The following is a 16,090-nucleotide window of genomic DNA, read 5'->3' on the forward strand; positions in this document are numbered from 1 at the left end:
AAATTCCCTATTATGCATTTCAAATGAGCCCACATGCAATTCAAGTCACCATTCATCCGTTCATGAAAGGGACCATTGAATGTGCACCAATAATTAAATTATACCCATGTAAGGCAGTGCTTGTACTGATTATTGCAGCTGTGAAGTTAATATCTTCGCTGGGTAATCTTATTTGAAAGGACATAATGGGAATAAACATCACCTGGTTAACAGAGGTGCTTCCTCTTTGTTCACAACATCAAAAGGGCTCATTTTATTTTATGTAGCCATAAAGTAAGTCTTTTAATGCATTTTTATAGAGGTGGTGTTTAAGATGGTAAAGAGTCTACAGCCACGCTAGCAATTCATAACAGTTAGGTTTAGCAGGTATTATGCTAAGCGTGCTCACCATCTTAGCATGCTAACATTTGCTAATTTGCATTAAACCGGCAAGTACAGCCTGGTTGATAGGAATGTTATTAGTTTTGCAGTTCTTTGGTCATACACCAACGTATTGAATGCATACTGATGTAAAGTTGGATGTAAAGTCAAAGCATCAACAAAGTTATTACAAATTACAAATATTGCAACAATGGCGTGAGCCATGTTCCTAGTGTGGCTAAAAAAGGTTTCAAGAGATTATCATTCTACAGCTACGGAGGCTAAAAGATAAGGAAAACTATAACGCAACAGTAACAGAGCGAGACTACCTATACCTGCCCAACACAAAGTATCAGACTATAACAAAGGGTGTTGCTGGGGCAGGAAGGGTGACAGTGAAGAGTCCTTAGTGTTCCTGGCCTCTTCAGCAGCCAGGAAAGATGAAGTCCACCTGAGGGTAAAGGACACAAAGGTTAAAATAAACACCACAGAGGGACCGCATAGCACTCATTTATCTTTGAAATCCTTCTTAGTTTACAATTTTAGTCTCGTTTCTCTCGTTGCTTTGTTTCTGCACACGTTCCACAAAGGTCATCTGTGTACTGGCTGCAGGAAAGCAAAAGAGCAAGAGCTCTAGTAAAAGAGCCAAACTCCCTTGTGAAAAACAATGAATGCCAGTGAAGTACATACATTATTACGTGTGAATTATAAAACCGCCCGTGTAAACCTTTACAGCTAATTCAGACTTTGTACAGGTCTATAGATGGAAAGCTCAGAGTGCAGAGTGTTTTGAGACGTTCAGTTCAAAACCCGAGCCCTCAAAATGTGTTTTGTACACTCTGGAAAACAGCCATCATTGATCATCGCTGTGCTGTGAAAGATAAGATAAAACTCAATAAACCGCATTAGTCTTTTCTACTGACTGACTGTGGGCTTTAATTGCATCTGCTGTAATTTCCTGGACCAAATGGAAAGAGCTCTGTCCCCTTTCTATCTCGCCGTCTTGCTGTCTTTCATGTACTGAGTCCGTCCACCGCTCTGCTCCAAAGCGGCAGTTTGAATGTGGCTGTTTTCTCACTAGAGTGTGCCTCAATGGCTTTTACTGTCCATTAAAGCACATCAGCAGTGACACGTGTTAATAATGAGGAATATCTCAGCTTAATGACCACCAGCACAGGTCCAGAGCTGTCACACTGTGAGTGTCACATCCTGAAAGAATTCATAAAGGGGAGCTGCTTTTGGCACCGTGACACTGACGGTCCCGATGGATGGTCATATTAAGTTGCATCGCGCGCTACATGCAAGGTGATTACATTTGTGTACGTGTATATGTTGGATGGTTAGTTGAAAAAAGAAATGGTTCGTTGTGCTAACGGCTAACCAGTCATTGACTGTTTGAACTAACGCTTGGCTAACAGAAGAGTCATCGTAAGTTTCTGACTAAAACAGACACTTTAATGGTTTTCTAATATTTGTAATTTATAATATTTAAATGTCAGTATGCACATCCAAAAATTGCTGTATTACTAAATTCAGACTATAAATGCAAGGTTATTCGTTATACTATACCCCAGCCACCTCTACGAAGGTGCTTGCTAGTGCTGTGTCAAGGATGTAATCCCTCTCTGGCTTCCCCCTCTGGAACACAGACTAGACTAAATATTTGTTGGATGACAATTTTTTTTTTTTTGCAGGCCTTGCTTTGTTTCTTTGTTTCAAGAAGCATCAGCTGGCGTTGTTATTGAAGGCACTACAGTCTCATAAAGTTCACCCATTGTACTGTCAGGAGGAACAGATGCACACCAAATTGCTATGCATAATTTGTTAATAATTTATTGGCATCACCCAGTCTTAGTAAATCCTTAATTCTAATGCAAAGCCGTGTACCCGACTTGCACTTCTTTGCCAGAAGAAAATGTTTTTTTAAACATGAGAAATGTACTAAGGTAACGGGTCCACTTTCACAGACCTCCCAGCATTCACCACAAATCGAATATCGGAGATGTTTGGGGCTAATGTTTGTGCTGCAATTAGAGTTTCTTCATCTTCCAAAGCAGCCTGAGACGAGACATTGCTCCACAGATTAAACTCATGAAAAGAATGTCCCCAATGTTGATGCCAAAGTCATCCAGCTTGAATCTCTGCTGGTACTGAGATACGCATGGTCGGATTGAGTGAATTGTTGGAAGAGAGCCTTTTGTGTAACAGGAGACTGCTGGTAGCGCAATGTTTGTGCATTGGGAAGACAAAATATTTAATTCATGCGTTGAGTCAGCTATTACATTCAGGACATGGCTAACATCTTTCTCGGTATGTTAAAATGCAGGAAAGCAGCTTCCATCTTGTTGATGCGGTTGATATGATTTTGAATGTACACGTTTATCTCATGCAGTGCAGTGGATATTGTAATTGTGTTGACAGTGAGTGACGGGGTTTGTCCTAAAGACATTTAACAGACATTCACAGCCCTTCATCGTTCTTCGTGATCAACAACAAACACACCTGGATCTTGCAATGGGTTCTTTTTTCCGCTGCATTTCTTATTATTATGATAATTATTGTTCTTCTTCTATAGGTGCTGTTTCAGTACTCGTATGCTGCATTTTATCTCCCAGAGTTCACAGCAGGCTCTTTAACCGAGGACAGATGTGAAAAGAGTGATGCAACAATTAATATGCATATTGAAGAAGCATTTAAATATCTGCCGTTGGATCATCAAATCATTCCTCATTTGTCCTTTTTTATGAATATTAGTCCCTACTTATAACTTGATAGCTCCTACTGTGTAGCTGAGAATCTTAATCTTCAACTGTCTGTTTCCTGTTTTAGACGACCAAGTCCTTTTAATCTAAGCTTTTGCATATAATTCAACAAGACATTGATTAGCCCGCAGAAAATCTCTTGAATGCAACATGAACACACATCCGTGAAGAGATTAAATTCATATTAATAATTGTTTAGTCTTAATGTAAATGACAATGCATTTTCCTTGGGATTGGAATTTGTGTAAATGCATCATTGAAATTACAAAATGAATACTAGAAAACGTACAGGTTTGATTTTGAGTGTGAACATCCTCATTGGATCGTGTTTATATGCAGAGGGGCTGTTCTTTTCTTAACGCTACATGGATTAACTAATGCCCTCTCACTATCACAACAGCCAGACTCTGAGACAGGTAATTAAGAGTGTGGTTGAGTGATGGGGGGACGACGTTCGTGCTCCTCATAATTCTTCATTATCTCAACAAAGCAGTTATTTTCCCCAAAGTTAAATCCTTTCTGTACTTAAGCGTGTGGTTTTATCAAAACTGAAGTTCAAAATATACACGACCACTTTAGTGTTAGAGACTGCCCCCTCTGGGGAAACTACCAGATGTGTTTGGAGGCTGGCCTGGTGGATCAATGTAGTGTGTATATCCTTGCTTGAAAGTCAGTGAGCTTTCCATAAGCTTCAAAATTGCAACAGTATTTCAAATAACCAAGTGTTTTAACCTAATGCAGTATCTTGACTGAATAGTTTTTGGAACATAGCTATAAGCACAACTCTCATATATGTCTTTTGAATACAAAGATACAGCTGGGACACATTTAAGCTCAATTTAGCGTAAAGATTAGAAACTTGGGGGAAACCTGGTTCTGCCGAAAAAGAAAGAAATCCACCTACTGGCTGAAAAGCATGCATATGGCCTCAACAGAGATGTGTGCACTTTAGATAGTCAGTTTATGTGCACAATAACTAAAACAACAAATGTGATTTCTAGGCATTTGGTATGTTTAAAATATTATAGGACTTCACGAACCAAAGCAGTTGTTTTTAACTTTACACTTATGTACTTTCTGTATCACTCATAGCTGCAGTATACACTACGGAACCTGCTCCTTGTCATGCATGAATCTTTTCTTCTTCTTTCCATGGACAGCCTACATGGATACAGTTGGCAGGTTAGCTGCTGTGGAAGCTGGAACTTGCATTCAAACTCTGTCCATCTCTTCACTTCTTATTTCTCTCATATTCTCCCTCCCACTCCCCTGCTCAGTTCCTTTGCTGCTTCCCCTCTGCCTTTTCCTTTTTCATGTTCCCTCGTTCACCCTGTGTCTGTCATTTCCTTTTCTCTCCTCCCCCTCTCGCTCTCTCTCTTGCTCCCATCTCCTTTCTCTTGTTTGCTTTGAAGTGCGAAACAATGAGAGGGCTTCACTCCCTGTTAAGCTCGTAGGGAAATCCAGACTGAAGTCTGCGTGGCACAGTGCAGCGAAGGAGAATCTTGTCCTCATGACCACAGGGGGGACGGGGAGGGGCGGAGGCGGCATCAGAGGTATAGTCGGCGTGCGGTGACAGTGACAATGGCCGCACGGCGCCTTGATCCTCGGAGCAGTCACCAGAGTACATCACACGCAGCGTGGCTGACGTACAGCGATGGATCATTTCCAGAGAACACGCCTATCTGTGCCCGTGGCTCTGATTGTTGAACCTCGACAACTGTCCGTTTCTCGACTGGAAGCGTCAGACGCTATCACGCTGTAATTATGGAGGCCAGAAGATTTGCATGTCAGGGCCTTATTGACTGTAATTATTGAGTTTCATCAGTGCAGCATGTCAGCGTAGAGGAGAAAAACAAATGCTCGCCCTTCCATTGTCTTTGTCTTCCCCCTCCTGTTTTTCGTCCTTGCATGCAGACACATCCATGCAGTGATGAATGCTATTCATTACTGTAGGATGGAAGGGGAAATGAAGCACAATGAATGCTTTGAGGAAAGAAAAAAAAAAACCTTGACTGTAGCATATACTATCGTCTGCTGAAGCATCGGAGACATGTGTTTATCCACTCCCACGATTTCTTGAAGCTACACCTCACAGTTGACTGTATGAACCTCCCTTTGAAATCTGATCCGGCCTCCCTCCTCCCTCCTCTTCTGTCTGTCTCTTTCTCGCATATTCATATACGCTAATGCCAACACTGCATGGTGCTGTTTTTATGTGGCCCTTGATGAATTCCTTGAGTCAATCTGTCTCATAGAGCAAGCGCTATTATTCACCCTCCATCAACCAGCTTTAATGCAAGCAAACGCCTTCCTCCTCTTCACGGCGACATGACTGATGCCCCGTATGGATTTGTGATGACAACTTGACGTTTCACATTTATTTGAATGAATCAAGAATTTCATTGAGCTAATATCCGTGTAAAAAAAATGCATGTGTAGCATTTTCTTTTGCTTTTTCTCTGCCGTTAAATACCTGCAGTGGTGTTTGTGGAGCGTGTGGGTAGAAGATTCCTTCCTTCTTAGTGGGGCTCTGCAGTTTCATTTAATGGCTGTTTAATTTGTTTGATTACTCTGATGAGGTGAACAAGTCTTGAAGTCTCCCCGTGCTGATAGAATTCCCTGAATTCTTACTTTCCCCACAGGTCATTTCACTCCATTAGAAACCCAATTTGATAATTGCTCAGCCTACAGGCGACTAAAAAATGATCTGTTGAGGGTTTTAGAGATTGATGTCACAGTACAGGTCATTGTGATTGCATTAATGCATTAAGTTGATAAGTAATGATTAGTTAATAAGCTGATATTTTCACAGCATTATAATTGTTGTTAATGTGTCGTAATTGGTGGGAGTAATATTCATGTGAGCCTTGCTAATTATAAGGTATACAAACTGATCCAGGATTTTATATTTGTCCTGGGGGGAAAACTCCATAGATGGAAGTCAATCGTCTGTGTGACTTGATGCAGCAGAATCAATGTCAGACAGCTGTGAATTAACAGACAAGAGATATGGCCATGCTAGCAGCACTGCAAGTCTGTGCTTATGGTGCAGCCAAATGCTAACTTTAGCATGCTAACATGCTCAATGACATTTCAAACATTTCATTTTCATGATTGAAAACTTATAACGATATTGTGTGTAGGCATGGGATAATATAAAAATTGGCTAAATTGATAGCGAGCTAGACTCTTTTTCAAGTCACTCATGGCGTTTTTGACAATTATAAAAAAGAAAAATAAAGAAAATTAATCATAATCTTATTAAAATGTTTTTTATTCTGATCTGTGATACAATCCTACATCATCCCATCCGCGTATCATAAGGGAGACATGATATGTCAGGCTGGAGACCAAAGTAGAGGATTCATCTGCCATATAAAAGTCTCAACATGACAAGAGAGCTCGCCTGTGGATATAGTTTTGTGTCACTCTGCCCAGCAGGTGTTGATCAAAAAGTAGCTCCAAAATGTAAGATAACTGCCCATGGCGGGAAACCATTTCCTACTAATGGTTTCTATCATGTTTGTTAATTATGTGGTAAAAGGATGTTTGTTATCTGATCTATTGTGAAAAAACTAAGCTTTTCCTCATTTACTGTTTAGGTGTGGAAATAGCAGCATGTTGATCAGGGTTACCCACAAGAATAAGTAGGCTATACAATTATACAATTAGAGCCCCAAACATTATAAACCTAGAAAACAGAAATAAACTTCTCTTTGTGTGCATTTAAACAAAAGATGCATGTGTGTTGCCCTAGTTATAGCCCTGTACGGCTCAATTCACGTTTATACAACAGCACAGTGTTTCTCTCCCATGGTCGAGTGTGTAAAAGGGTCCAGCTTTGGTCCAGAAAATGATATCTGAATTGGATAATAAGACAAATCAACCAGATTAATTATATCAATAAACCAGCCAAGCTGATAATTATAAATGATCAGGAAAATGCCACTGAAGATCCACCACATTGCAGCATATAACCCTGTAGAGTAGAAGGCTGCTCACCATCTTTGCACAAGACAAACTCAGGTGTTTGGAGGGCAGCTATTGCATGCATGTCTGAGCACTATAATGGAGACTGACAGGGAACGTGGGAGGCTGAAGGGATTTGATCCAAGAATGAGATTGTGAATTATACTAATTTTCACAACTAAATGAAAAGATGATTGGTCGACCGAGGCACGCTTTTGCTTCTGCATTCAGATGTTCAGAGTTGTCTTACATCATGTGCATTATGGATCTAATTCTTTCTTCTTCTTTTTTTCTGTATAGGTGTGTGTGTGTGAATTTCATTAACGGGCGAGATGTGGTGTGATCACAGGAACTCAAATCAGGTATTTCTTTTTTCAGATCTTAATGTTTGTGTTGCGCGCATGATTTTGCGCATCAGTTGACCCGGAGTGGGACGTTCGAGAGACATACTGAATCGGACAGATGGACCGTGGAGGTTTTTAAAGCATTCCTTTGCTATGTTTTATTCATGTCCCTAAGATGATTCGCCCTGACATTTGCCGAGGCTCTCCGACTCGAGCACATCTCTTGCCATCATAAAACATAAAACAGCGTGTCCAGGGTCCACTTGGTAAATATTGAAGGGGTCCTCCATCAGTGTTGACCAGCGTCTGAGGTCCAGGTTGTGTGTCTTTAGGGACTTTTACTCTTATTAGGGATTACCAAGGCCTACCTTAACCTTTTAAAGCTAGGACGGGAACTACACTCCTTAAAACCAACAACAAGCCTTTGAGCTATTGTGACTCAACCACACCGGCGATTTTTAGATCTGCATAGAGCAGCTGCAGTGTGTGTGAGTTCATTTCCAGTGGGACTCACAATGCTAGCAACCATTTCCCATTGTAGGCAATCATTTTACTCAATGTCACACATATTCTAAGTGGAGCTTTATCATGTGCTTTGCCTTGACCCTAAGGACTCTTAAGGGCTCGACAAGCCCCGCCTTTATTATTGCCTCAATGGAATCTCTGTTCGCCATGGCGGTTCTGTCTACAGTTTGCTTTTTTTTTTCCGTTGCTACTCACTCTCAGTATCCGTACTGGGAGGGCGAGGTGGTTAGAAGACAAAACAGTGGCCCGTTTTGACATGCTATTGCAGCGTAAACGCAGGTGTAATTAATATTATTAATTATAGCCCTGTTCCATTTAGGTGTCTCCGCATGATGTCTCACTGCAAAGGCACATTAGCTAGAATGGGACATAATTCATTTTATCAATTACACCTGTGTTTACCCTGCCGTGACACGTCACAGTGGCTGCTGGGAAAAATAGGGCCAGTTTGATGCAGGAGCTGCTGCCTCCGCAGAGCTCCCGAGGAAACATTGTGTGTTTGATAATACACGATTTAAACACTGCAAGTGTTTAAAGTATCTGCATTCTCTGAGTAATGTAACGTGCATGCTGGACAGAATCAGAAGTGACATTTCAGAAAGCATTTGATTGATCTTCTGCTTAGCAACAGCAGTTTGGTTAAGCACAGCTCTCTGTGCCGGAGGGCGCCGCACTCAAACGGAGATTTATGTAATTATTGACAGAATTATTATTCAAATGGCTTATCGCACCTGGTTCTAAGGACTTTTTAGCTGATGTTTGTGTCATGTAAATTCTTCGCTCTACTGTCAATTAATGCAGCTTTTCTAATTTTCTCCCGGAGGGAAAAAAAAAAAAAAACCTTTTCATAGCTGCCAGATGCAAGTACTCCTAATTTTTTGGAAATGCAAATTAGCACTCATGTGTTGATAATTAATTTTTTTTTTCACTCTTTGTGTCTCTGCCTTTAGCTTTCTCAGTCACCATTCATGAAATAGGAAGTCTAAGCAAACAGATGTTGCGTTCCACAAACTGAGCGACGGGTTTAGAGTTTGTGTATAAGGTGAAGACCAAGGAGGAGAAGGATGATAAAAAGGCAGCGGAGCAGGACGCGGTGCATGTACCGCAGCATATGGAGGATTTATGCTTAGCAAGTGGTCGGAGCGTGAGGAGCGATGATGAGGTTCAGGAGGTTATGCTCATAGATGTTATATTCGCTCGAGCACAGGTACAGACATTTGCCTCACGTGTTGCCAAAAATGGGGATGGGGATCAGAGATTGGACATGCGAGTCAACTTTCTATGTGTAAGTCGATGAAATCACAGCTGAGGTTGGTGAGTGGCGTCGGCTCAGTGGTCTCGATCAAAAGGACTATTGTACACCTGCACTACATAATGGAGGAACCATCAAGGCGCTGCAACAGAGGATCGGCTCATTAATCGCATTTCAAAAAAGGGAGACAAGTTATTGAAGAAAGGAAGTTTATTATAACAGATGATGTGTGAGAATAAAGTCAGTGAAAGAAAGTCTTTGGCTTTTAGACTCAACAGGGAGATTTGTAATCGAAGGGCGTCTACCACAAACTTCAGCATATAAATCCCCCCGCGGAGTCCAGACACCGGTTGCGGCGGCGGTGGATGATTCTGCTGAGATTGGTAGGCTGATGAAATGATAAATCTGAAGAAGCTGTGAGGATCGTGTGGTGCTGGGTAGGTGGAAGGGTGCATATAATGGCAGCATGGACGTTAAGGCAGTGAGATAATGTAATGGAGACAGCAGCAATATGACTGGCTAACGATGTAGGCGTGTCAGCGTGCTATTGGATGGAATCGACCAACCCCCCCCTCTCTGTCTCTCAGTTCATTTCTTAACGTTTCTGATGTGATATTCGGTCTGTAGCTACTCATCACACAGATTCTTGTGGGTCGACTCATTCTTATGTTGACAAAACTCAGAGAAAAGTTATAATCAACGTCTCCGACGTGTGTGTGTGTGTGTGTGTGTGTCTCAGCCCCTCCCCTCGGTGAAACAGACTGAGATCAGTAGAGACTCTCAACAACAGGTTTTTTCCTCTTTTCTTCCGCCTTAGGTGTGGTTTTTATAAATTCAACAAAATTCTGCGTTTTACATTTGGTTCAATTTTCATTGTCAAATTCTGCGATTCAGTCTGTGTTTTCTTTTTTTTTAAAGATTATTTTTTGGTGCCATTGAAGCCTTTTTATTCAGAGGGAGATGACACGCGAGAGTCGAACCCGGGACCGCGGGACCGCGTCGAGGACCTTGAGCCTCTGTACATGTGCGGCTGCCCTAACCACTGCGCCACCGACCGCCCCAAGCCTGCATTTCATCATAGGGCCCTCGACACCGCGCCCCCAGATTGAAAACCACTGATCTAGTCAGTCAATATATTATTCATATTATTTCTAAACTTGAATGCTTTCAAATCTAGAGATGCTTTTTGAAATCTTCAAGCTTGTACAATTCATAAATGATTGTATGATTACAAAACAAAGATTAGGACACATGCAAAACACAGCAATAATAGGAAAAAAAGAAAGTTGATTTCTGGATCGTTTTCAAAGCCTTTGTAGGAAAAAATGCTAAATAGATTAAAAATATATTCAAAATAAAATGCACATAAATATGGATTCCACTTTGTGCTTAAGTTCTCTGGGGATGTGTAAGGAACCAGACCAAACGATTACTAATGAGGATGAGATTTTAAATTATATGACTTGAAACTGACCAAGATATGGATCCACAGATCTCAAGGAATCAGGCTAGGAAAGAGAGGAGAGGATTGATTTATGATCAATGTTATTATGTCCCAATGTTCTTCATCTTTCTGGGATCAACCACTACATTGAGTTTGTTGGCAGTTAGATAAGAATTAAGCAGAAATGATGGGTTGTGATTGTTGCAATATTATTCCTAAATATGAGATACTCCTGAATATGAGACACTGTTCCAATATTATTCCTTAATATGAGATGCTGAGATGCAATCTCACCTCCATTACATGAAACGTTCAGCCTATGTGTCTTTTATGGGGTTTCCATCAGAATAGAGGAGGATGAGAAACGCATGCCTTTGAGGCAATCCAATTCAGCGCTCGTCTTCTACAGCTTCTCTGTAACGCTAACATGATCTACCTCATCAGTCAAGCCCCGAATGCATCTCCCTGACAATGCAGTAATCAGTGCACTGTTCCCTCTGCCTCGCATCCCCTTAATGGGATGTTAAAAACTGCAGCATGTTTATGACTGTTGTTTCATCTCCAATTTCATTTGGATGTTTCCAGCAGGCAGAACACAAAGTTGACGGAGGCTTTGCTGTCTGACGACTTGGCCTTTTTTCTTGTGTGTCTGCGTGCTTGTCACGGCATCAGGGAAGAACAATTAATCAAATTGGATCGAAAACGCGGGAGGCACAATATCAGTCATATGAGTCAAGATACCATTTCAAACTATATATCGTCATACTGCAGAGGTGCCCTGCCTCCATCTTTATTTGGTTGAAATACCTGCAAAATAACACACCATAATCATTTTAATGTTTTTCAATTAAAACCAGAATAAATAGATAGATGGATAAAAACGTTATTGATCCCGAGGGAAATTTCAAGCAACCAGTAGCAACTACAACAACAAACAACATGACAGACCAACATATATCAAAAAATTACAGACCTATATAAAAGAAAATCAAAAAATTCACAAGTGCACATTAAATAAAAAGTCCAGCAGCTTAGGGAATATGGAATTTCAAAATGATCATTCCCTCTTATTTTGCCAATCTCATCACAATCGCAACATCAGTCTTCATTTCTTGTAGCGTAAATGTCACTGTTGGTCCAAATGGTTGTGCGGCTATGGCGGCACGGGGGAGTGAGAATCTAGGAGCGTCGGTACTGGCCACTATCTCTTTTGTGCTGTGTGGGGTAAAAAAGGACATTTATTGTCACTTGTTATGGAATGACCTTTCTTATTTCACTTCCTGAACAGTTTGAAAGTTTTAACTGAAATCCATAAAGTTTTTTTCTTTTTTTAACAAGTCGTTTTGTACCGTTGTGCGGTGGTGTGTAATGAAGCACATATTTATCCTGCTCCCTGCTCTGCTGTTAATGTTGAAGAAACCCACGAGATATTTGCATTATTAAACCAAGTAGTTAAGTGTTTCTAATCACACTTCTTGCTGAACCAAAAATATAAGTTTGTGCTTGCGGGGGAAAAAAACTTCTGTTTTGATTTTGAGTTTAAAGGTGGAGTAGGTCATTTGGGAAGACCACAGAGATTTTGACTTTGAACGCATCGCCGAACCGAAAAAGTCCCACCCACTTTGTTAAGACCTGTTCAAAGCCACTCCCCCAGAACGCCAAACGAGTGCTCGACATCGGCAGACTTTTTTGATTGAACGGTTTAACAGTCCTGCCATGGCAACAGATAACATTTTTTTATGTTTTATGTAAGAGCATTTAATTCATTCATTGCTACTATGTTACAAGGATTTTAAGTTATATAACAGAAAATGTTTCTGAATAGAATCACCTACTCAACCTTTTAGGGTTTTTTTATTTCATAAGTTGACCGTACGCACAAAATAATTAGCATTCGTTTTAAATAAAAGGAAAATATATTATCAAGTCACCCTGAAATCATTGTAGCCTGCTTTCCCACATCCACTTGAATAAGCGTGTCTGAGGTGAAAGGGGCACGTTCAGCAGACACGGTGTCTAACAAGTAATAAAATGCATGAGCCTCCGCTGCTAAGCCCAAAGATATGATTAGGCCCACAATTCTAATTTGCTTCTTTCGCTGTTCATGTGACACCTGTCCGTCTCCGGCTCCATTCTGCCTCCTGTGTATTCTGGATGTTGCTGCAACGCAGATCTTAAAAAATCTGCCCACTCCGACACCTTCAAATCCAATCTCTGTCATGTCACCTCTGCCTGATTCCCTGCGTGAAAGGCGTATATATAAATGTCTGAAATGACACATCATTCATCACACACATGCGTGTGCACACACACACACAACACACACACTGCAAAACAGGAAATGGGGAAAGAAGTGAGCACGAAAATGAAGTTGCCGATGCCACTCGGGGTGTTTTCAGGTGGAAATGGCAGGCTGGGTTTTATAGATGAGGTGTGTGCCTCTGAGAGGTTCGGTTATTATGCTGGTGATAAATAAAATGGCCCAGATGAAGTCTAGATGGAGAACGGCGTCAACTAAACACATTTGGCGGAATCGGTTTGAATCAGATTTTTCTTTTTGATTTGTCAGCCCCCTGTTTGACAAGACAATCTTCCTGTCTCGTACGGAGGTAGATTAGGGTTTTGTTTACTGGACACGCAGGTCAAGGGCCTTTTTTCAATGATGGGACGTTTTGTAGCTTTTGTTCTTCCTCTCTGCTGCGTCTTTATCTTAGCCCCATCTCATTCTTATCTCCCAATGGCATCTATGTCCTTTATCCGTCGCATCTTATCGGCCGTGCCAGACATAAGGAAATGCAGTGCAATAGGGAGAGAGAGAGAGATAAAGGGAAACATTCAGGGTGAATAAATGGTGTGAGAGTGAGAAAAAGAAGGATTCAAAGGTTTTTCCGTTGGTGCCGTTCAGCTCTGTACTCACAAAAGTTGTTTTTTTTTAGTCATCCTCTCAACTGCAGAACACAGTCAAACAGTGTATTTTAAATTTGTAATTTTAATAATTAAAAATATTTTTTTTTATCACGGTTAATGAAGAAAATATTTTTTTTGAACCAGGAATTTAAGACTGCTTCAGACTGCATAATTTATTTCCCCTTTTTGGTTGCATCATAAGGAGGGAGTTCTTCTCTCTAATCTCAAACATGCACACACTAAACTATTTCAAACATAACGTTGCACCAGACATTACGGGATATTAAGATTAGGTCGCATCCCGCGTTATTTGATATTTCCTCGCTCCCCGATCCTCTCTTGAACCAGAATTCATTCTGGTCTACCATCTTGAAGGCTGTCTCCAAGCTGTTATTTTCTCTTTGAGGCGCGAGGATCGAGGACAGATCTCTGAGGAGCCATGAGCGTGGATACACAGAGGCAGCCTTTATGGAATTCTGTTAACGGCCCCTTCATTGGATAGCTGTGTTAATTGTAGGTCGTAACAACTAAAGGACCGCAAATGATTGTATTTGTTCATTAGGAAGTTTCTCTTTTCATGATCCCCCCATTAACTTTTTATCATGGATACATTCAAAGTCAGACAGTTTGACCTGAGCGTTTGGTTTGATATGTGTTACATAATTAAGACTAATAGATTATTTCCAGTATTCAAAAGACAGCAATCATACTCTGGTTTATTAAATAATGAATTCACAATCAGATCATCAATACAGACCCAGATAATGAATAAATAATACAAACACATTCTCTCCAGTAGAAACTGTTCAGGACACAGCAGGAATACAGAATGCAGCTTGCTCGTTAAACCGGTTTAAGGCTGCAACGGGGAAACACAAATCCGAAGTCTCTTCAGCTGTTACATCCGACCGAAGGTGATCCAGCTCTGATCAGCTGCTGCCGTCATCAGAAGCAGACGTCACTTCACGCGACGCTTCGGAGGAAATGACGTCTCATTTCTCCAAAATGTATCTCTTCTCCAGTGAGGAAAACGTGGATGCAATTTAAGAGACCTGGGATGCACCCACAATCTCTCTCACAGCATCTCATGGGGAAGAAATGTTGAGACATTTTCTTTTTAATGTGCTCCAGGATTGCACCACTGTTTTGGTTTTGTATCTGATGGTTTTCTTGAGTAGCAAAAGGGCTACGACTGAATTCCGCTGTGCACCTCAGTGTCTCTATGACATGATTCTTGTATCCTTGAAAATGGAACTAATATTGCTACAAGTTATTGTAGTAATCCTTTGCAACGAGAACTGGAGGTGAGATTTTTTATTTAATCAGTTTTAATATCGGTGCGATAGACTTTTTGAAGTTTGAACGTCTCTGCTAGCCAGTTATAAAAGTCAAGTGCTCTTCTAGGTGCTAATTGACTCACTAGTGCTTCGGTTGCCCCTGGTCACGAAAGTAATAACCTGTGGTAGCTGTCAAAAGGACTCTCTCCCCAAGGTTGGCCAGGTGCAAAAGGATGAGAAAAGGCAGGAAAAAACACAGTAAGAGGGAACATTTTCATTACAGCCCTACTGTTGATTTCTATAGCCGCTGGGATTCCTGGTAACAGCTCTGATTACTAGTTCTCTGGTCACCGTGTATTCCAATTATCAAACTACTTTGCCCAGAAAAATCACAACTCGTGTACTTGTTGTCACACAGCTGGAGGGCAACTCCAAGAAAGAATTTCAAAGATTATTAGAAAAATAACCACTTCATTATTCTTTGTTTCAGTTGCAGCCAGTTATTAATAGTAGAAATTATTCCGTCTCCTTGCATAATTACGAGTACTTTTATTACAAATAAACTTTCAGCTCACTGTTGCGGTTTTCCCGCTCTCATAACATAATTCTTTTTAGGCGGTTTACAGCGGAAAAGCTGAAATAAACCCACCGCCCAACACAGCGAAGCATTTAGCAGCTAAAGGCGACAATACGCCATTGTTGTGTTCACAGCTTGCTTTGGCCGCACCTACAGAAAATCTGTTATTGCAGGTTTAAAAATCTCAAGACACGTGTCTGCAGAAATAATCATAACTGCTGCATGTGGTGAGCTTCACTTATGTTCTTTATGTGTGATTGCCATGATTGACATGAGTTAACCCCGATGCACCACATCACAAGTCTTTTCACACCAAGGATAATAACGTAAAGATCAACTACGTAATACTAAATAATAAAGTCTGGGAGCAGTTGGATTTTGCACAATTATGCATTTTCAAAACAATTGAATAGGGCATGGTCAGATTAGCGCTTGGATTCAAATTCACATTCTTGCATTCCATATTTCCTACCTCAAAAGGATCAGGGAAACACCATAACACGGCATTTTGAATAAACTAGTCCCACAGTTATTTTTAAATCCACCCCCTGCGCAGACATAAGCCCACAGATATTATATGCTAAACTGGTAAGTCGGTGGATGTCTCTGGCCTAAACCCACCTCTCTTTTTCATTTTTGTATTAGAATAGCAGTTAAATCTACGGCGGCGTAT

The 16,090-nt window shown here is 40.9% G+C and overlaps 1 protein-coding gene across 1 annotated transcript in view; it reads left to right on the plus strand.

Moving 5' to 3' along the window:
* The window catches only part of LOC311021239 (protocadherin-15-like), a 180,109-nt gene that overhangs the window by 14,199 nt on the left and 149,820 nt on the right, over positions 1-16,090 (plus strand). The window contains exon 2 of the mRNA XM_084021693.1: positions 7,394-7,453. The gene's annotated coding sequence lies outside the window, so the exon portion shown is untranslated. The remainder of the gene's footprint in view (positions 1-7,393; positions 7,454-16,090) is intronic.

This window comes from Eutrigla gurnardus (assembly GCF_963514095.1).
Source record: "Eutrigla gurnardus genome assembly, chromosome: 11".
Classification (NCBI taxonomy): domain Eukaryota; kingdom Metazoa; phylum Chordata; class Actinopteri; order Perciformes; family Triglidae; genus Eutrigla; species Eutrigla gurnardus.